This window comes from Mesocricetus auratus, unplaced genomic scaffold (assembly GCF_017639785.1).
Source record: "Mesocricetus auratus isolate SY011 unplaced genomic scaffold, BCM_Maur_2.0 Super-Scaffold_100707, whole genome shotgun sequence".
Classification (NCBI taxonomy): domain Eukaryota; kingdom Metazoa; phylum Chordata; class Mammalia; order Rodentia; family Cricetidae; genus Mesocricetus; species Mesocricetus auratus.
Genome location: NW_024429269.1, coordinates 5085581 through 5113037, shown reverse-complemented (window position 1 = coordinate 5113037; position 27457 = coordinate 5085581). Strand labels below are relative to the sequence as shown.

The 27457-nt window shown below is 47.2% G+C and overlaps 1 protein-coding gene across 2 annotated transcripts in view; it reads right to left on the bottom strand.

Moving 5' to 3' along the window:
- Gata4 (GATA binding protein 4) overlaps positions 1-22829 on the bottom strand; it is a 69611-nt gene extending 46782 nt beyond the window's left edge. For both annotated transcript variants that reach the window (XM_040740663.1, XM_040740664.1), the window contains exon 1: positions 22706-22829. The gene's annotated coding sequence lies outside the window, so the exon portion shown is untranslated. The remainder of the gene's footprint in view (positions 1-22705) is intronic.
- Positions 22830-27457: the final 4628 nt, after the last annotated feature.

Here is a 27457-nt window from a genome sequence, read left to right as displayed (position 1 = left end):
GCCAAACGAAAGCGGCGTCTGTCCTGTCCTCTCAGTGTCCTCGAGTTCCCCAGGATTCCAAGAGGAGCCTGACACCACAGACACAATCTCCCTCCTCTCTGTGATTGCCAGCCCACACCGCCAGATACCCAGAACAAGCAGAAAAGTCGAAGTGAGTGCTGGGCGCACCCTATCCAGTTCGAGGAAGAATGAAGAACCAATTAACTAGAAAGGCCAGGTCGATGTAGATGTACCCCCCCCGCACTCCCCCACCCCAGCCCTGGGCCTTAGGCTTGTGGGATTCCAGGTGGAAGAGGAACAGACATAAACTCCCCATTCATACAAACCCCAGAATTAGCCCCACACCCAGGGTCAGATCTTGATGTTCCATCCCAGGAGGAAGTAACTCTTTAAGAACAGTCGCGCTTTTAAAGAATTGTTCAGTGTTGTAAACCGAAGCCTTGCCTTCCACATAGACCTCGGAAAATGCTCCAGGAGCTTCCAGTCTGAAGACCAGTTAGTGGCATATTTTACAGTTACTTCTAAACTACCGATCACTCCATTTTATTTTTCTTTGAGAAAACGACATCGCCAAGCAAGACCGAGAAAGAAAAAGTTTCCCTCATCATCTTTAAAATGACACAGAAAGGTTGGAAATCAAATTCTAGGTACTAAGTGTATGTAGAGGCAGCAGGTTTCCAATCAAGACTATCACCTTACTTCTTAATATTCTAATATTAATGATAGTATTACTAATATTCTAACAGCAGCCGCAAAATGCTTTTTTGAAACAGTAGTTTTACTTTTTTAACCTCTAAATTTCCTTTATTGAACGTGTCTGACATTTGAAAATTCAAAATCAATTTAGAACAAATCCATTTGTGTCTCAAAGTCTAAGAAAGCCTGAAAAGCCTTGTGTAAATTTTTTACTAAGTTTGTGTGCTGCCAGAGGCTTTGTGAATGGGGAGGGTGCTCTTCAGGCCGGAGTCCCAGTTTTGGCAAGGTCGCCACAGAGTCTGGGAGCCCAGAGCTGTACTCTTGAAATAGACTTGCTGACACCCCCTCCTCCCACAGACGCCCTTCTTCTGGCTTCCCCTCTGCCTTTCCTTAGGGAAGGGCATCCATCCATCTGGAAATCTGGGGGAGGGAGCTGCTGGATACCTAGGTATTCCAGTTCCAGTAAGCTTAGTTGCCTGAGACAAGAGGCTCATGCTGCTGTCTGAGGGAGCTAGCCGGTCTCCTGGAGATCTAAGGAGCCGCTATACTATTCCCATACTTTGGGGGACTTGGAGCGCCAATTCGTTCGTTCACGCATAGGATCTCTTCCTTCTTCATTTATACTTTTGAAGTCAGGGGTAGTCAGGGGTAGTATTGTACCCAAAGACAGAGCACCACTAATTCCCTATGGTGATATTAAACATTCATTTGATTTCTCCTTAGGACTTTCATCTCTGGGGCTAGAGATTCGTTTGTAGTTGCTGACAGATCTCTTCACATCACCACACCCTCCAGAAAGTAAGGTCTGTGAGGTAAAAACTGGAGGTTAACGCACAGTAGATGTTCAGGGAGTATTTGCTGAATAGTTGAATTGGGGGGGGGAGGTTTGCTCATTTGTTTTGTTTGAGGCAGAGACCTTCTGTGCAGACCAGGCTAACCTTAAACTTAAAGTGACGTCCCTCTTTCTCCGACTCTGCCTTTTCCTCCCTTAAAACCCTGTACCACAAGGCAAGAGGGGCTGTTAATAGCATCTCTGGTGTTGCTAGGAGAGTACAAAGCTCTTTTTATGAGGTTCGGTCCTTGGGTAGTACATAGCCTTCCCACCCAGTCTCAGAGGAGGGACCCAGGGCCAAGGACAGATCCACAGAGGGCTGTTTCAGCCCTAGTGGAACATATCCCTAGCTACAGATTGCCCACCAAAATCTAGGCTATACCTCAGGAAACAGTAGAAGCCCTGGCTGAGATGGGCACGGAGAATGGATGTCCGGGTGTAGACTGGACGCTGGAAGTCAAGTTTATTAGGGAGGTGGTGGGGATCCTAGAGAGGCAGCCCCCCAAGGAAGGCTGCTGGGTGCATGGCTCTGACATCTCAGAAGGCCCAGGGCCATAAATTCTGGAGGAACAGGGGACTATTGGACACCAGGACAGGGGGAAATTGAAGGATGAGGAGGACAGACCCAGAGGAAGGAGAGAAAGGGGAGAGAGAAATAAAGCCGGCAGAGACCGGGAGTGAGGAAAGGGAGGAAGGCCGGAGGTCCAGGTCCAGGGCTAGAGAAAGCCAAAGAGAGATGTGTTCATATCATGCATTCGATATGTATTTCTTAGCTACGGTGTGTATACAGACCTTACAGGGGCGCTGTGCTGGCCAGTTTCTTTGCATAAAATAAAGACAGACCAAAAGAAAACAAACAAACAAACAAAAACAAGAAACGGATCAAATAGGTAGAATGTCACAAAGACACAAAACTAGCCAGAAAGGTTCAGACTAGGTGCTAAAGGAGGGGACCAACCCAGGAGGAAGCTAAACGGTGCTGGTGAACTCGGCTCTTCAGATTCTACACCAGCACCCACCTCCACCCCAAGGACTCTCAACACAGGAGCAACCCTGACAATCCCCTGGAACCTGATGTTTGCAGCTTGGACTTGCTTCCCCTCACCCCAAGGTGACCGGAAAGAACAGCGTGCCGACCCCAGCACCCTTCACCTCACCGTCGGAGCCAGAGGTGACCCCTGAGCCCGAGAAGACGCCCAAGCAGGCGCCCGTATGACGTGGCGCCCAGAGAGACAGGAAAGTGTCAAGGAAGCCCGAAGCCCAAGTGCAAAAACAGCTTCTGACTCAGACCCAGTCCGGAGCTTGGGGAGTGGGGGGGGGAGCGGTGCAGCGAAGGAGGCTGGAAGTAACACTGTCCCGGCAGTGACCTACCACTCCAGGCTGACCCTGCCTAGTCAAGGACCAGCAACAAAACCGTGGGCCCCACTTCCCAGGTGCCTTCGTTCCTCCCCCTCCCCGGACTCCAGCACCTCTAGGTTGGGAAACGATCAGCGCCTTGCTTCCACAGAAAGTTGACAGGGAGCTTGGAGTCTGAACCACTGGGGCTCTGGCTGCGGTCACAGCGCAGTTACGGTTGGGTTGTGGTTTTCTGAATTGAGCCTCACACAGCACTTAGTGGTTGGTTTCAACTTTTCCTTCTTTGGTTAGATGATGGACAGGGTGTACGTTCCTTAAAGTCTGGGTTCTTCCTAAGAGGTGCTAATGAGTAACAACTTGCTAAGCTACGAGGATTTGAAGGGGAAGCAGCCAAGGAGCAAACAAATGGATACATGGGTACCGAAGTTCTGGTGGCTAACAGCGCCCCTAGACAGGTGACCAGCTCCAGGAAGCAGCCTCTAGGTCACACTTCACTGAACACAGAAAGTGGAGTGGGACGTTTGCTTGGGGAAAGGGGAAGGATTCAGATCTGTCTACCAGGAAGTATCTAGAGATGTCCATTTCCGGATGCCGCGCTGCTGCTTTCCAATGGGTGGGGCAGAGGAGAGCAGAGCAGGTAAGGGCAGTCTTACGCCACAGGCCATCAGTCAAGCTACACTGGTTCCTCAATAAGCGCTGGACTAGTTTACTCCAAAGCTGACTTCCCCACTCTCCCCCACATGCTACATTTTGTTAGGGGTGAAGTCATTCTTGCCCTTTCTTTTACAGGTTGTTCAGATACTCTACTGTTTGCAATGTACATTGGAACAGAGAGAACTTTGTTTATTGTATTTATTTATGTGCTTATTTATAAAAAAAACACATAAATAAAATTTATTTTATTCTTTGCAGCCCTGGCTGTCCTGTTTTTTGTTTATTTGGTGTGTGTGTGTGTGTGTGTGTGTGTGTGTGTGTGTGTGTGTGTGTGTAACCCCGGCTGTTCTGGAACTTTTTCTGTAGACCAGGCTGACCTTGAACTAAGAGATCTGTCTGCCTCTACCTCCCACATGCTGGGATTAAAGGCATGTGCCAACATTGGCTGACAATTTTTATTTATTTTAATTTTTAAGACAAAATCTTGGTGGCACATGCCTTTAATCCCAGCACTTGGGAGGCAGAAGCAGGCGGATCTCTGTGAGTTCCAGGCCAGACTGGTCTACAGAGTGAGTTCCAGGACAGCCTCCAAAACAATACAGAGAAACCCTGTTTCCAAAAAACAAAACAAAATAAAACAACAACAACAAAACAAAAAACAAAACAACAACAACGAAAAACCAAAATCTTATGTGGTCCAGGGAGGCCTCGAATTTGCTATATAGTTGAAGTTAGAGGATGACCTTGAACTTCTGATCCTCCTGCCCCTACATTCAGAGTCTAGAACTAACAGCATGGGCCACACACACTCAGAGTTTCACACATGCTAGCAAAACCCTCCAGTACTTGCTGAGCCACAAGCTCCCCCTTCTCAGTGTTTTGTTTCACATACCAAAAAGTATCACTGGTATCTTAAAAACCTACAGGTTTGTTCCTAATTACTCCAAACTAGTAAGCTCAAATGAGAGACAGATAAGCCTGACATCCATCCATGTAACAGAATAGTGTTCAGCAACAGAAATGAATGAACTAACTCCACCCAAGGGCGTGAATAATCTGGAATGTGCTCAATGCCATCTAAGAAGACTCAAAGGACTATATTTTAGGAAACATTTATGAAGGACTCTCTGAAAAAGACAAAACCTTAGCAGCTGAAGACAAATCAGAGGCCACAGAGTAAGACAGAGTTACATGAGGGAGTGGCGGCAAGAGCAGAGAATTAGGAGCAGTGCTGGGCCTGTTCTGATGTCTGGATTGTGTTGGTGTTTACATGATGGCTGTGTTTGCCAACACACATAGACCTGTACAGTAAAAGGGGTAGGTTTACAACATGGAGAGAACGTGTCAATAAATCTGACAGTAAAAAGCAGAAGAGTGGTGGGGAGGAAAGATAAAATTCTTCAGCTCCCCCTCCTCTCTGCCTGATTCTCAGCCTCCAGGGAGCTTCACACCCCTGGTACGTGTTTGACTCCCACTTCCTGCACTCGGGAGAGTGATTTAGATACAGAAAGCTCTGGCTTCTTTGTAAGGGATGCAGACTCCATCCAGCCTTGGTCCTAGCTTATTGCTTACCCTGGTTGTACAGGGCTGGCTGGCTCCAGGGTTCCAACCTGGGTGTGAAACCAACACACACACACACACACACACACACACACACACACACAGCACAGCACACTGTATAGAGGGTAGTACGGGAGCTAATGTGATCCTACCCTACCCTCCTGAGAAGCCTGGAGCTGGATAGCAGAATACCAATTGCAGTCTCAGGTAGAAACCTCTGGACTACCTGGAAGGACACTGGATCTGGGAAGCCTGGGTAGTCAGCAAGACTGTTTTTGTGCAACCAAGTTCAAAGCTTGAGGGGATGGCAAGTTTTCCACCAGTTGCACTGAATGGGTCAAGGAAAACCATTGGCAACTCAGCATTTCCAGTACAAGGTAACATCCAGCCCCTGCTTGTGTTCTCACTGACGTTACACATTACTCTCAGGTGAGGAATTGCACCCAAAGCAACCCCAAGTCTTCCCTCACCTCAACATCCATTGTGTTTCCTGTTAGAAATGAAGCAGTCTGGGGTTGGTGGGAGGGCACGGGAGGAGGGGAGGGAAATGGAGAGGGACCTGGAATTGGCATGTGATGCAATCTTGTTTCTAATTTAAATTTGAAAATTATATATATATATACATACATACATACACACACACACACACACACACACACACACACACACACACACACATGAAATGAAGCAGCAGTCTGGCCTGGTCAGTTTCTGGGCTGAGGTACCTTGCCCAAGCCTCTGGAGTACTTGATAAGGAAGGCGTAGGAGAATAAAAGGTGAGTCGGGGAAGAAAGAACCGGGTAGTGAAATGGGTGCTAGGGTTTGCATACCCTGAGCCAGCCCTATTTGGGGGAGAGAAAAGGAAGAGGTCCCTGTGGGGCCACACCAGCCTCCATCTACCCTTAGAAGACCTGAATAAATCAGGAATGTTCTGTGACCTGCCTGTGGTGGGGTGAGGCTGACTACAAGGTCTGTAGGGGTTTTCAGCCCAAATGTATGTCGTGTCTTCCCCCCCCCCAAAAGCTGCATGTACTAGGCATGATGCAAACTTTGTAGGTATGGACGATAAACTCAAGTTTTTACCACTGACCTCTTCTTATCAGTAAGGAATCCAGCCTTGTAAACAGGATAAGGAACAGATAGATAAATATATGAGGGGCTTCCATGTTCTTTCCTTGGGAGAAAAGGAGTGTGAACCTGGAAACACTAAACAAATTCAAGAGCTCCCCATCGCTCTTGAGATTGAATCTCACCAAGTAGTCCAGGCTAGCTTAGAACTGTGTGGCCAGAACGGAGAATGACTGAAATTGTGATCCCCCTGCCTCCACTGCCCAAGCGCAGGGATTTCAGGTCATTGTGGCTAGCGTATGGGGTCCTGCAGATACAACCCAGTGCTTCGGGTATGCTAAGCAAGCTCTCTACCAACTAAATTGCACCTCGAGTTTTAAAATATAGGTGTTTCATTAACAGCTTCCATTTAGCCCATTCCATTTGTCATTTGTGGGTCACGATTGTACCAGCGTGGATGGTGCACGGATTGGATGTCAAGGTGAAGAGTCATAGGCTTGGCTCAGGTGTCACAGCATAATTGTGAGGCCCAAGGTGTGCTAGCACCCAGTCTTGCCTCTGTTTCCCCACCTAGGCAATGTAGGGGTCGCGCTGGTTATTACTAAGCAATCGGATGTATTTTTAAGACCTGGGGAGCCGGATGAGGTGTAGTACTCTGCTGGAGAGAAGAGTGCTGCCTGCCACCCGGTGGCGTGAGTTTGAGCAGCGAGCAGCGAGCCTCCGGGAGGCCCTGGCTCCCGCCCCGTGTACCCGCCACCCGCGCTGCCCCGGCTTGATGGATGGCCGCGGAGCCGGCGGCCTGTCAGGTCTTATTGATGAGGTGCGCGCTGACCGCCGCCGCCTTACCCGAGGCGGCGGGAGGCGAGCGCGGGCCGGTGGGAGGGCGCAGACTCGCCGGCGCTCGAGGTCAGCCCCCGGCCGCCGCCAGCGCCCCACTGGCGCGCCCCGGCCCGGCTCGGGGGCGCTGGAAGCCGAGCCTGGCGCCCTGCTCGCCGGCCGCGCTTCCTTCCCGGCCCTGCGTGTCCCCGGCCTCACGGCCTGCGCAGCGCCGCTCACGGTCTAGGCGGACTCCGTGACGTGGAGTGTGCCCAGCCCTCCGATCGCTGACACCAACGAGTCTTGTATTCCACAGGCGTGTGTACACAGTGACAGATGGCAGATAAGATGGCCCGGTAACTAAAGCCAAGTCCGTTCGCAGGTGAAGACAGCAAGGTCCCTTTTGGTACCCGGCTCGTTTTCTATCAATTGCCTCTGCACCTTCCTCCATATTGGTTAGCACAGGTGTTTTCCTCCTTTGGTCTTTGGATGAGGAAGAAGGCTGCCTGGCTCTTTATTATCTGAGGTCCAACAGACTGGAGAACCAGCTCCTGTGGGCCTTACCTGTACAGCATTTTCTATGGAAAGCCTCCACCCCCGCCCTAGGAGCACCTTCTCTGTTGCAGAACAGTAAAGCAAGAACATGTCCTTTGCCAAGCACCAGTTGAGGTGAACTAATGGAGAAACAGCGCGTGAAACTCCGGGGGCGGGCATTTAGGGTCTGATGTCCCCCGAAGTACCCACATCGAATTCCTGGACAGCTGTGGGAAACGAAGTGTGACCCAAGAACTAGTAAACAGGGTTTTTTTTCCCCCCTTTGGGGCCTGAGAAAAAGACATCCTTCTCCTAACTCCATCGCTGGGGCAGGAGGCCCTGGTGGAATTCAGTTTAGATGAGGGATAGTAGGGAGGAGGCACCTGGTCATCTGGGAGCTCAGATCCCTGAGTCTGCTTCTGGCCTTGTCACCAGGTGAGTGTGATGGTCATAGAAACTCCTTCCTTCTTCACACCCCAACATTTTGTGACTTTGAGCTTTACAAATGATTTTTGCCTAATTTTACTATTCTGTCAACCAGTCAAGTGACACTGTACCAAGGACCCCCCCACACACACACCCCTCGACAAGGTTTCTATATGTAGCCCCTGGAACTTGTTCTGTAGACCAGGCTGACCTTGAACTCAGAGATCTCCCTGCTTCTGCCTCCCAAGTGCTGGGATTAAAGGCTACTACTACCCACCTGGCTCCAGGAACACACTCTTGGTCCCACATAATTCGTAGTTGGGGACACCCAGTCATTAGTACTCAACTCAATCTTTGTTTGTTTGTTTATTTATTTTGAGACAGAATTTCTCTGTAGCTTTGGAGTCTGTCCTGGAACTCACTCTGTAGACCAGGTTGGCCTTGAACTCACAGAGATCTGCCTGCCTCTGCCTCTGTGGAGTGCAGGAATTAAAGACCTGTACTACCACTGCCTGGCTCAACTCGGTGTTAACCACAGATAATAAATGTGTTCTACAAAGAACTCAAAATGAAAGGCCTAGCCCAGAATAGTGGTGCATGCCCTTAACCCCAGGGCTCAGCAGGTTGAGGCAAGGGGATGTCTGTAAATTCCAAGACAACAAGAGCTAGTAGGAAGATCCAGTCTCAACAAACAAACAAAAGCAAAAGGGAGAGGGACTAAAGATTGCTCAGTGGTTAAGAGCTCTGGCTACTCTTCCAAAGGACCTGGGTTCAATTCCTAGAAACTACTTGGCAGTTCACAACTAATTTACTCTAGTCCCAAGGGATCCACCTCCCCCTCTTCTGGGCCTCTGCAGACACTGTACATGTATGATGCATATATATACACGAAAGCAAAATACCATATACATAAAACAAAAACAAAGGAAAAATTTAAACAGGAGGCCCATGCGAATGTATAACAAAAGGCTTGGAGTGTAGGTGAAACTTTTTTTTTTTTTGATTTTTCGAGACAGGGTTTCTCTGTATTGTTTTTGGAAGCTGTCCTGGAACTAGCTCTGTAGACCAGGCTCGCCTCGAACTCACAGAGATCCGCCTGCCTCTGCCTTCCGAGTGCTGGGATTAAAGGCGTGATCCACCAACGCCCAGCCATAGGTGAAACTTTTAACCATTCCCTGGGTGACCATTCACTGAGTAATGCTAACACTGGCTGTTACTATATTCCCTACACGTTGCCAAGTGTGTTGTCTGAGCTACCTCACCCTACACAGTCTGCTTTACCATTTTATTGGCAAAAGAGATGGACAGCTGTGTCCACCCAGCACATTGTCCAGTTTAGTATGGGTAAAGCCAAGATTAAGATTACAACTGAAGCTGCGTGGTGGTGGTGCATGTTTGTAATCCCAGCACTCAGAAGGCAGAGGCAAGCGGTGCTCTGTCAGTTCGAGGTCAGCCTGGTCTACAGAGCTAGTTCCAGGACAGCTAAGGCTGTTACACAGAGAAACCCTGTCTTGAAAAACAAAACAAAACAAAACAAACAAAAAGATAGAAACTCAAGTGGTTTGATCCCAGTGCCCAGACACAGCTCTATGGAGCAGTGAATCAATATTGTGAGGGATACAGATGTAAAGTATTGTCACCCCCTTTTTAAAATTGCCACCCTATACCAGAGTCAGCTTCCCTTCTGCCTCTGCTTCCACAGATTTTAATGCATTATATTTCTTCATCTTATTCACACCTAACTGTATGTGGACAACTCTCCCCTAAATTTCAGTCTTCTCATGGGAAAAAAAAATCCTACGTATTTCCCATAGCTTCTAACATGTAGTAGTTATTTCTGTTGCTTTTCTGTTGAATTAAGGGGCTGGAGAGATGACTCAGTGGTTAAGAGCGCTGGCTGCTTCTGCAGAAGAACCCGGTTAGGTTCCCAGTCATCTGCACTCAAATTCCAGGGGATCTGACATCGTCTTCTGACCTCCAAGGGCATGAGGCATGTACATGGCATACATGCATACATGCAGGCAAAACACTCACATACATGAAATAAAAATAGAAAAGCTCCTAAAGGTGTTATTAAATTTTAAAAATGGGGGTTGACTGCTTATGCCCTGTGCATGAAGTGCTGTTTTTGATTGCCAGCAGCACATAAACTGTGTGTGTGGGTGAGGATCTGTGATCCCAACACTTAGGAGGTAGGGACGGGAGAAGCAGAAGTTCAAGTCATCCTCAGCTACATAATGAATTTGAAGCCAGCCTCCCCGGGATATATGAAACCCTGAATTAATTAATTCAGAAACTGGAGGTTTCAACCTATCCCTATGCTATGTAAATCTTCCTCTTACACATGGTCGGGAGTAGCAGAAACAACTGCATGAGGGCCTCTTCCGTTGTAAACTAGCCCAAAGAGGCTCATGTAGGGACAATGCCATGTGGTGCCTCATGAGCACCATAACCGGAGTTCCCTGTTAGTGGTGACCACAGCCCCAGGTACCTTTGGTCCACTTATCAGTTCTGCATCAGCCTCTCTGGCATTACTGTGGAGCTCTGTTCGATCCAAATGATGTAGTTAGCACCCAGAGAGGGTTACAGACTTTCCTGAGTTACCAAGTTTCTGGTGGCACAGCCAGGACTATTGATGGCCAAGACTAAGGGTCTTGAGGGGTCATCAACCTGCTTTTCCATTTCAGCATCCTAAGGACAAATATTCTTCACTGTAATGTAATCCCCAGGGGAGGAGGACTGGCAATAGGGCAGCCTGGGCTTCTGGGAAATGGGCCTGAAAGCCAGGGAGCCTGGTTTAGCTTTCACCCCTTTCAGAGAGCTGGCCCAGTGATCTGGCCCAGCCAGTCATGGAGCTGGGAAGGTGGAGGGTTGATGATTTGATAAAAGCTCATAGGCATCCTATGCTCTCCTTAGACTGAGGACAAGCCATTCCAAAATCTGGCCTGTATGATATTCCTAGATGAGCTTCCTGTAGATTAATACATATTCTAATGCTCACAATAAAGAAAATGGGTGCAGGGAGGTCACTAGTACCCAGGCATCTGGACCTGCCTTGTTCTCGTTCTCATTGTTGACCCATAGGTGACACAGTGTCCTGCATTGCCTGAGACAGGTTCAATGGATACTAGCACATACTTGTATTTTCACCCTTTGCATAAGTTACTTGAATTTGCTGAGCCAAGTGAGTCTGGGTTTTTGAGTAAACATCTTCCCTGTTCTATTTCCAGTAGAGTCAGTGGTCATGTGCCTGAATACATAGCCACGTGGTGGTGCCTTGAGGTGGGGTCTCATGGTTGCTGGGAGCAAAGTCACTGGTTTTGTGGCTGCTCTGCTATTGATGTTGAACTTTGGGCCTGAGGTCTACCACTGGTGAACTGGGACTGATAAAAAATTAATAAATAAAAAAGCAAACCAGCTTTCTGAATGACAAGTACATTGTCTGTGAATTTATTCATTTTTCAACATATGCCCCAAATGTAATTATAATGAATGGACAGATGTCATCAGCTGTCTCCCAGGCTGTTGGTGTTTCAAAGCCATTGGGATTAGGCTCTTGGTTGAGGTTTTCAATTCATGGTTTCATTTCTAGGTATGATGTCACTCAGCCTCCTCTCATACTTCATTGTTTGGAACAAAGGACTTGTGCCTCCCTTAGACTTGACAGTCACCCTTCTCTTTCTTCCTGTTCATTCCCAGGCACACCTTCTTTTGACTCTAGAAGTTGTTCATCCCAAAGACTCATGGGAATGAGATTCGGGTGTGTACATTTGTGTGCTTTCCATCTCATTGAACTTAAAAGGTAGCAGAAATAGTTGATGATTACAGTAGGTGCTGAATTCACATAAAGATCAATTATTGAGCTCTATATAAGAAAAATGCCTTGGCAGGCAAGATGGCTTAGCTGGCGAAGGCACTTGCTGCCAAGCCTGATGGTCTGAGTTCCATACCCAGAACCCACATAGTGGAAAGCAAGAACTGATTCTTTCAAGGTGACCTCCAACCTCCACTTGTGTGACACAGCGCATGCTCCCCAAGAGATTACTTTTACAGCCTGTTTGTGAAATGCATATACATTCCCTGAATATTTTCCTTTTTCTCATCCCAGGAGACCTGGGGTCCAGACACCCTATAAATGCAGAGCTTGGTAGCCCATGAAGTTTTAGCCATTCTGACCTTGTGTGTGTGGGGTCTGAAACTGCTTTTTGCCTCACTTTGTATCTTGTACTTGCAGAGTCTAGATGACAAATGAGAGATGAATAATTCCTTATTGCTACTTATCTGCTCAATCTATGAACGAGTGTCAGCATTTGCTCAGTTGGGGTTAAACTGTGTCTGGTATACTCATTAACTTGCTTAAAATAAGCCATAAAAATGGGCTTGGTAGGCAGTTCTTTTAACTAATTTTTAAAAATGACATTGGTCATTCTCCACTTACACATGACTGACCTTTGGCAGATCACTTTAACCCCTTTGGGCCACACCTGTGTAAGGGGTGGGGCGGGGCTCTACAAGCCCTAAGAGCCTAGGGTTGTGCTTGCTATTCTTTAACTCCATGATTTTGGGATAGGCAAAATAAGGGATCCTGATAACCCCTATTAGAGCAATTACAAAGCAGTTGATAAGGGCCATCTGATATCAGGCATCATGGAGGGTGGGGAGGCAGCTTGGGGTGGTTAAAGCAAGCATTAGAGTTTAATTCTGTTACTTATTAGTGGTGTGACCTTCGGCAGGACAACCCCGAGTCTCAGTTTCCTCAACTATCACAGTAAAACCTACACTGATTACTCCAGAGGGCTGCTGGGAGGGGCAAATACGACACATTCCTGAAAGCACTTGGGTACGTCAAAAATGTCCGTACCATTCTCAATACAGAGAGGGGAGGCTAGTACCAAGTGACCTAACACTTGAAGCAGAGGAGGAGAAGGGCTTTTGAAGTCCCCGGCTCTCCATGGATTGCAAATGAAAATGATTTTAATATCACATAAGAATTGGGTGCCTAGGAAGTTTCCCCGAGGTCTATGGCTGTTTAATAAAAACCCTGGCTGAAGAGACACTTCTGGGAATTACAGGGGTACCATAGTAAGAAAAGCAGTGAGGTCACACTTACTCAGAGACCGAGCAACTCCCAGCTATAGGAATAACATGGGTCTCTTTGTTTGTTTGTTTTCTAAGGACTGGGGAGATACAGACCCACCAAGCCTTACTTTCCTTGCTTCTTCGTATCTCTTGCTTGCATTGCAGCTCTGCTTTAGCAGGGTCATAGAAATGGCCTGCTCCTTGCTGTACATTTGATTTTTTCCCCCCTCCATGAGACTCAGGAGAGGGGACTGATGATAACTACAGTCTGGCTGGGTCATGCTTAACTTGGGAGACATGGCAAGAGTCGAACGGAGATTGGAGTCCAAGCCACACTACAGAAACCCAAAATTCTGCAATTTGTAGGAATCATCTACCCATGGGAACAATCAAGGCTGATCCTGAAGTTTAAGAAGACGTTTAAGACTTGGCGAAAGGGTCACAGTGGTATTCACAGCATGCATACAGTACAGCCTACACATTACAATACAGTTTGCTAATTAAGGAGCCAGGACTAGGGGTGGCACCTGCTGCTTGTGTCTTCCCCTACTGCATGTGTTACTTTGACACAAGCAACAGCACGAGGTCTTTTGAAGCTTTCTTAGTCTTGCAGAATAGGAATTGCACGTTCTTTTCGTAGGATTTGCATTGCCCATTCCTTTGGTTACCACTCTCCCCTTCCTGCCTACATTTTGCCTTCAGAGTTCGAGGACTGCTGGCCTCTGGAAATTGCCAAGAGATGACTTCAATGTCAGAAAAGAAAGGCCCCTAGTGGCACCTGGGGCTTACTTACCCTGAAGGGCTTTTGGTCTTTGAAGTTCTGCCTGTAATTCTCTTTACCAATGTCTTCCTTTCTGAACACCCCTGGCCTTTAGGCCCAGGCTGAATGTTTGACTTCCCCCTCAACCCCCAATGCACCCTCCTCCTCTTCCCAGGTTGGGATAATCAGCTTGGCTTCCTAACTGGCCCTGCACCTGGCTTGGCATCCCCAAATCTTCCTGATAGCAAAGGGAGTATGAGTCCAAGGAAAAGTTACCAGAGCAGACTGCTTTCAGTTTCAGAAACTCAAGGCAGAGATTCTAGACTGTCTGAAGGGCTGGGCCTCCCTACAGGGGAGGGAGGACTCTGCTGAAATCATCACCTCTTGCAGGAACTTCAGCAGGCAGGAAGTATCTGGGACTACTCTACAGTCTGACCACATTGAGTTGGGGCCTTATATAGATAGCCTTTGCTCCAAAAACAGCCATAAGGACCCCTGCCCCCCCCCACTCATTCACACAAGACAGAGTTTCTCTGTGTAACCCTGGCTATCTCAGAACTCACTCTGTAGACCAGGCTAGCCTTGAACTCACAGAGATCCACCTGCCTCTGCCTCTTGAGTGCTGGAATTAAAGGCAGGAGCCACCACTGCCTGGCTAAGTCATAAAGATTGTAGGGAGCCTGACCTATTCCTTTCAAAATAGTTTTTTTTCTTTCAAATTTGAAATAAACAGAAGCACATTATTGCTCATTTGAAAATGCAGAGAGCATAACAATAGAAAAACCCCCACTGTTAGTCGCTCCTATAAAAAGAACCATTAAGAACATTCTGCTTCCTTCTTTTTTCTCAAAGGAGTTTTGCATCCTAAAGAGTGGTTCCCAATCCAGTTTAATTTAAAAATAGGAGTTCAGTGGTAAGTGTGTAGTTAGTAGGAAGGAGGCCCAGGGTTGGAATATCTTGGCTAGCAAATAATCACAAAAACCTAAAAAATAAAATCTACAATAAGACTTTGCTATATCATTAAATATCTCAAGAAAATATAACAATAGCAACATTATGAATTTAGTCATTCATGAAATAAATTCTGTTTACAATGTTGGTTGCTATCAATTTTTGTTATAATAACTACACTTCTGAAGTGTGACTGTCAAGTCCTAAGTTCTAGTTATCAGTGCATTTTCGTGTAGGAGTCTCAGCAATTCCTTAGGGTACATTTCTTTCCATGGAAAAATGTGATGGAAAGAGTCACAGGGATTTGCATGGAGACTGACTGATAGCTTTCCAAAATATCATAGCCACAGTTCCCACAGCACTCAGTTTTGGATAAAGATATATTCATCAACCTAGGAAAATGTCTGCTTCTTACTAAACATATTTGATATCTGAAGAGTTTGTAAGTCTTAAGTTTAGAGAAGAAAAAAATAGAGAGATAATAGACAAAAACAAGGCAGCTATAAATACCCAGCTGAATGCCTTTTACTGTATAGACCATTGCAGGCATCCGGAGGCTTGTCTGCAGGCTGTGGTTGAAGAGAACTTTAAAGTCCAGGAAACTGAACCACAGAAATTTTAGGTAATTTGCCTAGGATTACTCGCCAGTAAAGTGATGGGAAAGCTTCCAGAAAGTTTTTTGTTGTCCATTAATTACTTTCTGTGACCTCAGACAACTTATGGAGATCAATTTTATCTTTGCAAAAGGTGTCAGGTTCAGCTACTGAGCACATTCACATACCTTATTTCTAGAATATGCTACAAAAATAACATCTCCAAGGTCACTTAGCTTGTCACTGAGCTGTATTGGGCCTAGAATCCAGGCTCTGGACATTGGCTACTGCCCAGCGTTTTCTCTAACTTGGCAGCCTACATCCCCTGTGGGCAACTGAAGGAAATCAGTTTGGCCAAGGTCCATGTGTTTTCAAGTTTCAAGGGGGCAGTGCCAGCAACCCAGGAACCTCCATTTCCAGGAGAGAAGGAGAGAGTGGCACTTGGGTGGCACTTGGGAGGGAGAATGAGTAACCTATGGCTCTTGGAGTACTAGCCTCCAAGCAGGAGCAGAGAGGGGTGGATGTAAGCAAGAGAAAGCCTAGATCTTGTCGCAGAGGAGGTCCTTGGACTGCTTTCAAAGGGAATCCCAGAAGACTGCTCTTAGCTCCCTGAGCTGGTGGAAGGCAGAGTCAGGGGTCTGATCAGCAGAATTTGGGGGAAGAGATTCCTGCATTGAATGGAAGGCTGGACCAGATAACCTCCGGAACCCTTCCCACTCCCCACATCTCTGATTTGTGTGTCTTGGGGAGAGAATAAGTCAGTCACGGGATTGCAATAGTTGATTTAGGGTCCCGCCCCAGTTGTCAGCATAACCCTCATCTTGGGCAAATAATTTAGCCTGTCAGTACAAGGCACAATGCTTGGCGTGGAGCAAAGCTTTGCAAATGTTTGCTGAATGAATGAAAGAATGAATGGGTGGATGGATTTATGCCTCTGCAGTCTCAAGGAACACTAACGAAAAATGGAATCGTACATTGTCTTTAGGATGATGAGTTTAAGTAAGAATGTAAAGCATTTGATCTCTTTAAAAGAAAGCTAGCCCTCCAACCCAAAGAGGTATGGCAATGGGTGGGAATGCAATTCATTAGCACCAGGGAAACGCCATTTCATTGGTGAGTTTTAGTTTCATTCGTTCCCCTAACTCCAATGGCACAACAATGGCAGGCTTCGTGCAGTAGGACCAAGAAGTACAGTCTCTCCATCCTCCCCCCACCCCGGATAAATGCTAAATACTGAGGGCTAATGGATTGTTCTTGCTGCTGACCAGATTAGATAGCAGCCCTTCCATTATCACAGTTGAAGTAAACCCCAGCAGTGGTGGTGGTCGAAAACTGGAGAACCAGGAAGGCACAAAGACCTGAGAGTTTGCTAAGAAACTGCAGAAAACCAAGGCCCTTTCACTTGGCTTCCCCAGAACCCCACCTAAACCCCAAGTCTTCCCCAACCTCTGAGTAGCTCCTGGTAAGGTGGATGGCTGCTGTCTCTGGAATTTAGGGAGGAAGTCCAAGACAGAAACTCTTAGATTCTGCTAGTTCACATTAAGGGTTCAGAAACACTTTGAGACATTCCCTCCCCCCATAACTCTTCATGTTTTTGCCCAAACGGGGTCTAAGAATACCAGCATTAAGTCCAACTTTCTTTGTTTTTGCTGTTTCAAATCATGAGACACAGCACAGTGTTCATGCTCACACATGCCACCCCCCAAGTTTCCTATGTCAAATTTCTACCCATTATGGACCTTCCTCTATTCCTTCCTTTCTTTTTCATTTTTGTTTGTTTTGGAGATGGGAGTGGTCCTTAATCTGTAACCCTGGCTGGACTCAAAATCATGGTGATCCTGTTGTCTCAGTATCCCTAGTGCCAAATTAAGAGCAGAAGCACTATGCTTGGCTAGTAACCTTGGTTTTTAAGAGTTTGTTATAGATTTGTTTTAATAGAGTTAACGAATTTTTGTTTGCTTCTTAAGAGAAAATGTTTTGTGTCTGGGTGGTGGTGGCATGCATCTTTAACCCCAGCACTTGGGAGACAGAGGCAGGTGGATCTCAGTGAGTTCTAGACCAGCCTGGTCTACAGAGTGAGTTCCAGGACAGCCAAAGCTACACAGTGAGAACCTGTGTCAAAAAAGCAAAAGAGAGAGAGGGAGAGAGGGAGAGAGGGAGGGAGGGAGGGAGGGAGAGAGAGAGAGAGAGAGAGAGAGAGAGAGAGAGAGAGAGAGAGAGAGAGAGAGAGAGAGAGAAAGAGAGATTGAGAGAGAGATTTCCCCTTCTCAATTTAGAGGCTAATTTTTCTGCCTCCAGTCAATTTCTGAGAGCACAACTCATCTATTACCAAGATTATTCTATAAAAATGCTCCTCATGTATGGTCTAACAACAAATTCTACATAAAGCAAACAATAGGCACTCAAAATCACTCTTTATCTACAAGAAACAGCTAATCATTCCATTATTCTTATGATAGAACTGAGATTTAACGGCAAATGCAATCTTAGTTGGTGAACAAGGGCAGTTATCCACTTGAGTCCTATCATTTTCCTGCTAAATCTCTGGAGTTAGTGGGGAGCCATAATAGATACTGTGGCAGGATAAAGCATCTGGCCTCGGTTTACACATTACTGACCAATTAAAAAAATTCTACTGCGAATGGAGCCTTTGGGAAATTATTATAGCATAATAGTTATTTCAGAGGTAGAGGCTTTAGAAACTTCCCAAGGGCAAACGAATTAATTACTCTGGAATTTGATATTCAGAAATTGAAATGGAAATAATAACTCACCATTGGAAGGCTTTTGATTCATCCATTGCAAGGGGAGTAACACATGAAAATTTTGGGGGGGTTCGAGGCAGGGTTTCTCACACGAAACTTAAAAAGATAAATTTATTTAAAGAGCAAGGATGATGTACCATCCGAAATGGAAAGGCCCAGTAAGTCCCTGAGGGAAGTTTAAGGGCAGGCGATGTGTTTGGAGGTAATTGGCAAGGAGAAAAAAAGGAGTGAAGTTGGAAGAAAGGGGAGCAAGTGAAGGAGAGAATTTTGATTAAGCCGAAATAGGAAAATTCTGGAACTGAGTTAGAAGAGGAGAATGAGAAAGGGAGGTTACAGGGAAGAACGATATGGGGAGAGGTAGTTGAGTAGGCAAGGAAGAGAAACTGGGGAGGAAGGAGAGGGAGAGAGGGAGGGAGAGGGTGTGTGTGAAAAGAAAAGAGAAAACCAGATCTAGCAGGCGGAACGGAACAAATGAAGGTTCCCCTAAGAAAGACGGAGGTAGAAGCACCTTTCCGGGTATGCAATGAACCGACGGAGTAAAGGGAGAAGCGCCGGATCCCACCCAGCCAACGACGTTGCCTTGCACACGGCCGTGTAGCTGGTTAGGGGTATCCCGGAGTAGAGGGTACTGCGGGGTTCTGCCAGGCATCTTACTAAGATCAAGTTTTTGTAAGATGCGGGACGCGAGTGGAGGAAGGAGTAGTTGGAGAGTGTCGTCCCTCACCATGCTGCTGCTAGAGAGGGGTGCTGCTCTCCCAGACAAGCCGGTCTCCCCGAAGTTGAAGAAATCTACACCTTCAAGGATTTGTGGTAGCCAGAAACCGAGAACTGAGCTGAAACAATTCCCCCTAGGCCAGTGATAAAAACACCTTATTTATTTATTTATTTATTTATTTTTTATCATTACTCTCTCAGTATTGCTCCACATTTGGCTGGGAGAAGATGGGAATGAAAATGCGCAGAGTGGCTTGGAGCCCGGGATGGCTAAGACCCTTTACTATGTATTTTCCGTAAAGGTATTGAGAACAGTCAAGTTGGGGGCACGCATAACTGGGAGGGAAGAGCTTGGCAATCACTACCATTGCCCTGCATCACCCCTAAACTTACGGTTCTCTCTTTCCTTTCTGTGGGAGCAGGCTACCACTGAGCAATTTTGAACGGACATTATTCAAGGTCCTCAAGTCGGCGGTAGTAAATTAGAAATGGGTACTAGGCTTCCTAGGAGTTTTTCCGTTCAGGCGGTGATGGCAGCCGCTGAAGGCGAGGAGGTCTTAAATACCGTGAGCGACACCGAGAGGGTTCGTAAGCAGCAGGCACAATAACCACTCTTCTTGTGGTCCCATGGTCCCTGGGCTTTGTTCAGCTTAGGAGTCACAGGCACTAAATGCGATGGCCCAGGTTTGGCACGAGAGTGACCTTGGCTGGAACCTGCCTCCCTGTAGCCTGAGCTCCCTAGCCCATCAACCCTACGAGTGGGAAAGCAGACGCTTAGTATCCTGGAGCCTTGGCGCTCGCCACTTTCCCCACCCGAGTGACTTGGGCCGCTAGGGACCAGAATCGCAATCCGAACAAACCGTTCTCGAATTTTCCGAGGAGAGCTAAGTGGTGAGCGGGGCGCAGTAAAGTGACAGCGAACCCCATTTGTGGGGATCCTCCAAGCCTTGGGGAAAGGCCTGCTCTGCTAGCGCCTCTTTGGTCCGCCTGTCCACTCGGCTTGCCTGGACAGCTCAGGCCCGCTGTGGGGAGGTCAACTGAACCCCAGGCGCCCACGGGCGACAGCGCAATTTACAGGCTTCCGGGCCACGCTACCCGCGGGCTGCTTACCTAAACCGGAAAGCCCCAGGGGAGACTTTCTCTGAAGGCACTTAGTGACTAGACCAAGCCTCTCTTGCAGCCTGACTTTAGGCTTATTTATTCTGTCTTTCTCCTACTCGTATCGAGAGTGGGAAAAACAACCCAAACAAGGATACAAAAGGAGTTTGTGAACCACCTAACAACATTAATGATATTGTCTTACTCTTCCTATCTTCTCTCACTTGGGGGACAATTCTGTCTCGCTGGGCAGTGCTGAGACTTCGTCTGCCATCCCATTATTTGAGACTCTCTGTCTCCTTCCCCACGTCGCACCCCCCCCGTTCGAAGAGGGTCACTTTCTGCTCCTTTCGAAGCCTAACTGGTGGCGGGATTTGCATAGGGCCCCTCTGGACAGTTGGGTGTAGGCTGGGTGCCGCGGGCGCCTTTTCACCTCAGACTGACGCTAGACAAGGCTGCCTCTTCAGGCCGCTGCCTGCACCCCCTTCTCCGGACTGCAGCGGATCCGGAGCTCAACGCCCACAGCTCTTTTTCTTTTTAGCGAATTGCCTGAATCTCGGTTCTCCCTGGCGCCCATCCCTGGGCTTTCCTACCCTCCGCCCAAGCCTGACGCCGCTGGGTTTGTTGACCTTAGATCAGCTCCCGGCCTTTATCACCGGGGATCCGGGCGTCCTGCGGCGCCCCCCTTTGCTCCCCACCCCCCGCAGGATCTCCTTTCAAGCCTTTCTAGAACTCTCCCAACTTCCTTCCCAGAACCTACAAAAAGGCTGTCCAAATTCCCAGACCGCTGAGAAACCCCAGGGCCTAAAGGCATCACGGGTTTGTCCCTACACCGCACTTTCGATCCAGATAAAACAGGTGAAAGTGCCCCCTCCCCCATATTATTCGGATAATTGCCTCGATTCTCCACTTAGCGCTGTGTTTAGACAACTGGAGATTGATGGCTGTAGCCCCGAACCCCTTCCTTAGGGTAGTTCCCAGCTCTGAACCTCCCCAGACTTCACGGGTGCAAGCCATGACTTTCCTTCCGGTGCAAAACAGAACAAGGCGGAAAGCGGTTGGAAATGGGTCTTTGATTGGCCCCGAGAGACACAACAGGGACCAAGAACAGCTCATGAATATTTTTTTTCGTGCCAGTCACAGAAAACCGTGTTTAAATCCCCCTAAATGTGATCCAATAAAACAAAAACCATGTTCAGGAACACGTTCCTAGAAGAACGAAACTGGTGACAGTAAATGGGGACGTTCGAATACTGTTTACCTTAGACTGATTTATTAAAATAAAGACAGCAGAAATGAACCACTGGAGATTTCTAAGCAGCAATACCAATAATAGAGACAACGAAGCCAAGTGACCGCAATTCATAGAATATTTGAAACCTTGTACAGTAAGCTTTTCCTTCAACCCATATAAACTTTATTATTACTATTAGTCTTTCCCCCAGCTAACTCTTCGAATTTCTTTTAGCTTTGGGAGTATGCGGAATGAGAATACGAGGAAATGAAGTGCTGGGCGTATGGGCAGGGGGAATGTGTAAGTTTCCAGGCAGCTTTTGAGTTTACCCCTGGAAGTTTACCGCCCAGGAGGGGCTGGACTTACTGCTGGGGGATATAATTCCACCCTCTGCTTTGCTGAGGCAATGTGCCCTGCACCAGCACAAGGGAACCTAGACATTTTACACCAAATCCTACCCATTGCCAGAAGAACACCAAAGGCAGCAGTATCAAAAATGCTCAGATGTCGGCTGTGAACCTTTGAGCGTGGGGGAGAGGTCCGGACAGCCCTAAGTTGCCTGGCACCACCTGGGTTGTTTGCAGCTCTTCCAAGCCCTGTGCTGCCTCGACTTTCTTGACTCCTTTTCTTTCGAATGGAGTCCTCTCCTCAGTTTTCCTGCTACAAATAGGACTCAAAGTTCACCTCCCACCACCTTGGTCTTGAGAAGACATAAACTTGACTCAGCTGCAAAAGTGCACACAGTCCAAGGCTTCTCCCTGAACAGAGTGAACAGGAAGAGAAAACATGCTTGCTTCCATACACCGGCAGGACCCACCTCTATCCCAATAAAGTTCAGACTCATTGAAAATCAAACCCACACAGCCGCTGACTAACCCTTGGCCTGTTTGGGCAAAGGAAAAAAGAAGTCCAGAAAGACCCATTCACGGACTAACCAATACAGCCAGTGGGGAGCTCTGGGGAAGGGCTTGCCTGAATTCCCTACGGTGGCCCTTAAGAGGACACAGGTAGCCAAGGAGACCCCAAGGAAAGCAATAAGATCTGGGTTTGCTGGAGGGAGCAAAGGCCCAGTGACACCTGCTACAATCTGCTTGGCTTCTGTAGCCAGCCCAGTTCCACTGGCCTGGTTTCTCTTAGGGGAGACTGACTATCACATCAGGCAGTGAATCTGGAAAGAGAAAAACTAAAACGACAGCCAATTGTGAGAAAGAATAACAGAGATGGAAGGAGAGAGAGGGAGGGAGGGAGGGAAGGAGGGAGAGAGAAAGAGACAGAGACAGAGAGAGAGAGAGAGAGAGAGAGAGAGAGAGAGAGAGAGAGAGAGAGAGAGAGAGAGAGAGAGAGGAAGCTGCCTCAGCAGATTGTCCTTGAAGCAATCCATTCTCTTTCCTTCAGGCAAAGGCTGAAGAACTCCTACCCCACCAAGCCTGCGTGGGTACCCTGGACTGAAGCCTTGTCCTTCCCTTTCCCCAGGTTCCTCTCTGCCAGGCACACTACTCCTGTGGCTTCCATCCCTGAACTGCTCCTCCTGGCCTTCCCTGGCAGGAGGGCCACTTGAAGGTGACTCACCCACGGAGGGAGGAAGCTCTTCCAGGCTTTCAGGGACAGATCGGCCTCCAGGCACGGAGATTCCAGCCTGTTTCTGCCCGGTGGGAGGGAGACGTTGTGAGCCACATCTCCCGGCTCCCTCTGCTCCCAGCTTTCCTCTCAGAATTAGATAACAGCAAAAATAGATAAGAGGAGTGATTCATTAATTCAGCGAGTCCCGTGGCTGGCTTTTTCTTGTTGGTACGTGTGGAAGTCGAAGGAAGCCTGGCGAGGCATAAAGCCTTAGCTGGACTTTTTTTTTTTTAAATAACAAGTCTACATTCATGAGGTTCTACTCAGGCTGCCCAAGGTCACTCCCAAGGACTCCACTCTGATACAACACCCCCAGGGTGTCACCATGCACAGTGAGCATGCTACTCCCTCAACCTGCTGCTGTACCTCAGGTCTGCCCTTAGAAAAGTGGTCCTACAGGCAGGCAGAGTCTCTTCTCCTAACACCTAGTATGGCAGTGAAAAGCAGGGATGTTTTGGAGCACCGTTGGTTAGCACCAGGCGCAGCAGATCCTCCTGAGTGCAGATGACAATGCTGAACGATGCAATCCAACTCAGAGAGGTGGTCACATTACAGAGCAAGGGAAGGATGGAACCCACATTGGATTCCAGATCAGTTGAGTCCTAACTGGGTGGTGACCTGTGGATTCTTAGCATAGGAATAGCGTCAGAATCTTCTGCTGGGTGACTGCTCTGCTTGAACACTCTTAGGCATGGGGAGCTTCTTCTCCACAGGCCCCCAGATGACCCAGGAATGAAGGGGTAGGCACTGAGAAAGGTTCACAGAGTCAGCCGTGGGAACCAGGCAAACAGATCGCTCGGGTTTTACTCAGGGTAGATGGCCCCTGTGGAGTTGGTGTCTCCCAGGGGAACAGCTTAATAATAACAAGAATAAACACAATGCCTGCATACTTTAATGCATTTCCCAGTTCATAGCTTCCCGGGGTCCTTGAAACAGTTCCTGCATGGAGGCGAGAATCCAGACAAGGTATTACTGATCTCCAAACGTAGAACAAGGAGAACGGAGGGTAGGGGGAATCTACCAAGAGAAAATAAAATGCATGCTGGAGAGAAAGAGAGGTGAAGGAAAAAAGGGGGAGATGCAGAAGAACCAGGGCTGCCTTTCCCTTCCAAGAAGTTTGTTATGAATATTTTCAGAGTGATGAATAAGGTGTCCACTCCAGCCCTCTGTCTCTACGCTCTGCCCTTACCAGATGACTTGCAGAAACTATTCTACAGGAAGATGTTCATGTAAAACTCCCCGAAGCGTCAGGTCATTAAAATTCCTGAAGAGTGAGCTGAACATGATGAGGCCCAGGCCTTCCCTGTCTGGCAGGCCAACTGTCACCAGTCCAGTGCTTTGGTCACACGAGTTCTACTGTTGTTATTATAAAATAAACAAAACACAAAAGCTACCACTTCAACTGCTTTAAGCTGCAGGGTTCAGGGGCATTAAGGACATTTACGTTCATACTGGGGCTGAACTCAAGCCCTGAACGTGCTAGGCAGGAGCTCTACCACTGAACTCCACCCCCAGCCCACTTTTACCCTATTTGATTTTTAGGATTTATTTTTGTTTTAGTTACTTGTCCATGTGTGTATCTGTGTGTGAAGCTGGAGTTCCGGGTGGTTGCGAGCCACTGATATGGGTGCCCTGGTCTTTGGGGGAGAGCAGCAAATGTTCTTAATCACTAAGCCATCTCTCTAGTGCCCTAGTTTTGATTTGAGACAGGGTTTTACTATATGTCTCAGGCTGGCCTTGAATGTCCAATCCTCCTGCCTCATTCTTGCCCAGGTGCTAGAATTACAGGCAAGCCCCTTCCAGTCCCTGTTATTTCCTTCCCTCTTTCCCTTTTTTCTTTCTGAGACCAGGTCTCTTGTAGCCCAGGCTGGCTTCAAACTTGCTAAGTAGAATGACCTGGAACTCCTGACCTGCCACCACCTGTGCTTTAGATAGTGCTGGAGATCAAACAGCCTCATGCATGAAACCCAAAGCTCTTAATGTTTTTTGGGGGGCATTGAATCTCCATCATTCTGTATTCAACCAATACATCCCCAGTCTCTCTGCCTTCTACTTTATGAGTCTGATGACCACTGACACCTATCGTTGGTGTCCTGCATTATCTGTCCTTTAGTGGCTGGTTTGTCTCAATTAACACTGTGTCCTTGTACTTCGTCTACATTATAGCACATACTAGCATCTCCATTCTCTCTAAGGTCAAATGATGCTGAACCGTGTGTACAAGTCACATTTTATTTCTCCAATCATCTGTTGATAGATATTTGGGCTGTTGCCAACTCAAAAAAAAAAAAAAACAAAACGATTTCCTCTACTTTTTGAGATTACAATGTAATTACATCATTTTCTTTTACCCCTTTCTCCCTCAGAATCCTTACATATACCCCCTCTTTCAAATTCATGGCCTCTTTTTCATTAACTGTTGCTACATGCAAACATGTGTGTTTATATATGTGTGTATATATCTATATCTATTATGTATTTTTTTTGAGACAGGGTTTCTCTGTATTGTTTTGGAGGCTGTCCTGGAACTTGTTCTGTAGACCAGGCTGGCCTCGAACTCACAGAGATTCACCTGCCTCTGCCTCCCAAGGTGCGCGCTACCAACACCCAGCTCTATTAATACTCTTAATAATAAGTACAACCTGCACAGTCTGAGTACTGTAATTTGTATGCATGTTTTCTGGGCTGACCATCTGATACTGGGTAACCAATTGATGAGCTCTTTTTTGGAGAAGATGTTGCTACTTTTAACTATTGAGGGTAACACTGTTTTAACTATTGAGGGTAACACTGTTTTAATTATTGAGGGTAACACTGTTTTGTGCTCTGCTTTCCATTCTTCTGTGAATATCCCCAGAAGCCAAGTTGCGGAACCAGACTGTAAATCTGTGTCTCATTTTCTGAGTAACTCTTTCAATACTTTCTGCCTTTTATGGAGTTTTGATCTAAAACTGGAGAGGGTCTCTCTTTTCCTTGTTGGGACCAGCAATAAGCACTCACTTCAGCTGGCATCCTATTGAGAGGCAGATTGCAGATCTTCTGAGGAGTTCTGTAGGAGAAAAGAGTTTTGTGGCCAAGGAAATGGTCGGACTATGTAGTCTGGCCTGCCTAGAATTCATTATGCTGGCCAGGCTGGCCTTCAATCCACAGTAATCCTCCTGCCTCTGCCTCCCAAGTACTAAGATTACATGAGACCACCACCACATTGGCTCAGATGTGGGCCTACATGACTTGTGCTCTGGCTTGTTGTTAGTACCTACAACTCCACCACCCTCATGGTCCTCATTCCTGCCTTGTCCCTCTGACCCAAGGGGACAAGCACAGATTCAAGCTGTCTTTGATGGGGTCAGATGAGAGGAATCCCATTACAATCTCATCTAAACTTTGTTGGGCAATGGCTTCCCTTCTCTCCTTTGAATCAGTCTGATCTAGATGTGACCATAGAACCATAGGCTAGACCGCAAGATGGTGGAGTGTCAGGTCCTCCCAAGATGCATGAAACAGCTGGGAAGCTTGAAGCTTCCTTCTGATTCACAACATAATGACTCAGTATACAGAGAAATTAAAGTACAGCATGTGTCACTAACAGTCCCAGGACTAACAGCCCCAGGTTTGCTTAACCCTGCTTCTTTTGACCAGGTCCCATTTAGCTCAGGGTGGTCTCAAACTGGCTAAGCAGCTGAGGGTGACCTTGAACTCCTGAGTTTCCTGCCTCTACTTCCCAAGTGCTGGAATTATAGAATGAGCCACATGCCCAGTCTTTCTCTAAGACAGTGGCCCACAGGAGAGCCCTTTCTCCTTGTTATTTATTTATTTGGTTTTTTCAAGACAGGGTTTCTCTGTGGTTTTGGAGGCTGTCCTGGAACTCGCTCGGTAGATCAGGCTGGTCTCAAACTCACAGAGATCCACCTGCCTCTGCCTCCCGAGTGCTGGGATTAAAGGCGTGTGCCACCAACACCCGCCCCCCCCCCCACACACACTTTTTTTTGTTGTTATTTTGCTTTTCAAGACAAAGTTTCTCTGTGTAGCCCTGGCTGTCCTGGAATACACTCTGTAGACCAGGCTGGCCTGGAACTCAAAGATCTGCCAGCTTCTGCCTCCTGAGTGCTGGGATTAAATGTGTACACCACCACCACCTGACAAAAACACATTTTCATTGGTTTCTCTTATCAAAATGTTATATGTTCATTGCTTTAAAGTAGTGTAGGCAATAGAATGAGACTGTCCCTTGCCTTTTGACCTTTCACCCTCTCCCATATGGGACAGCTCTGAAGTTTCAACTTCCCTAGCAGGATAGTTCTTTCCCTAGGAGACCTGACATTGATCCCAGACTTAAGAGACAGCTTCCAGAAGTTACAGTTCTTCCTCAGTGTGAACTCAGTAGTAGATATATTTTGTTTTGTTTTGTTTTTGCTTTTTGAGACAGAGTCTCTCCACATAGTCCTGGCTGTCCTGGAACTTACCACGTAAACCAGGCTGGCTTTGAACTCACAGTGACCCATTTGCCTCTGAGTCCCTTGTGCTGGTACTAGAGGTATGTGTTGTCATGTCTGACATTACTGGATATCTTTAAGCCTCAGTTTTCAAGTCTATAAAATAGGTACAGTAATAATTCTTATTGTCTGGGGCTCCTGTTAAGATTCACATAGTCTATGATTGCTGACATTAAAAAAAATTGACAGAGGGCTATTGTTATTAATA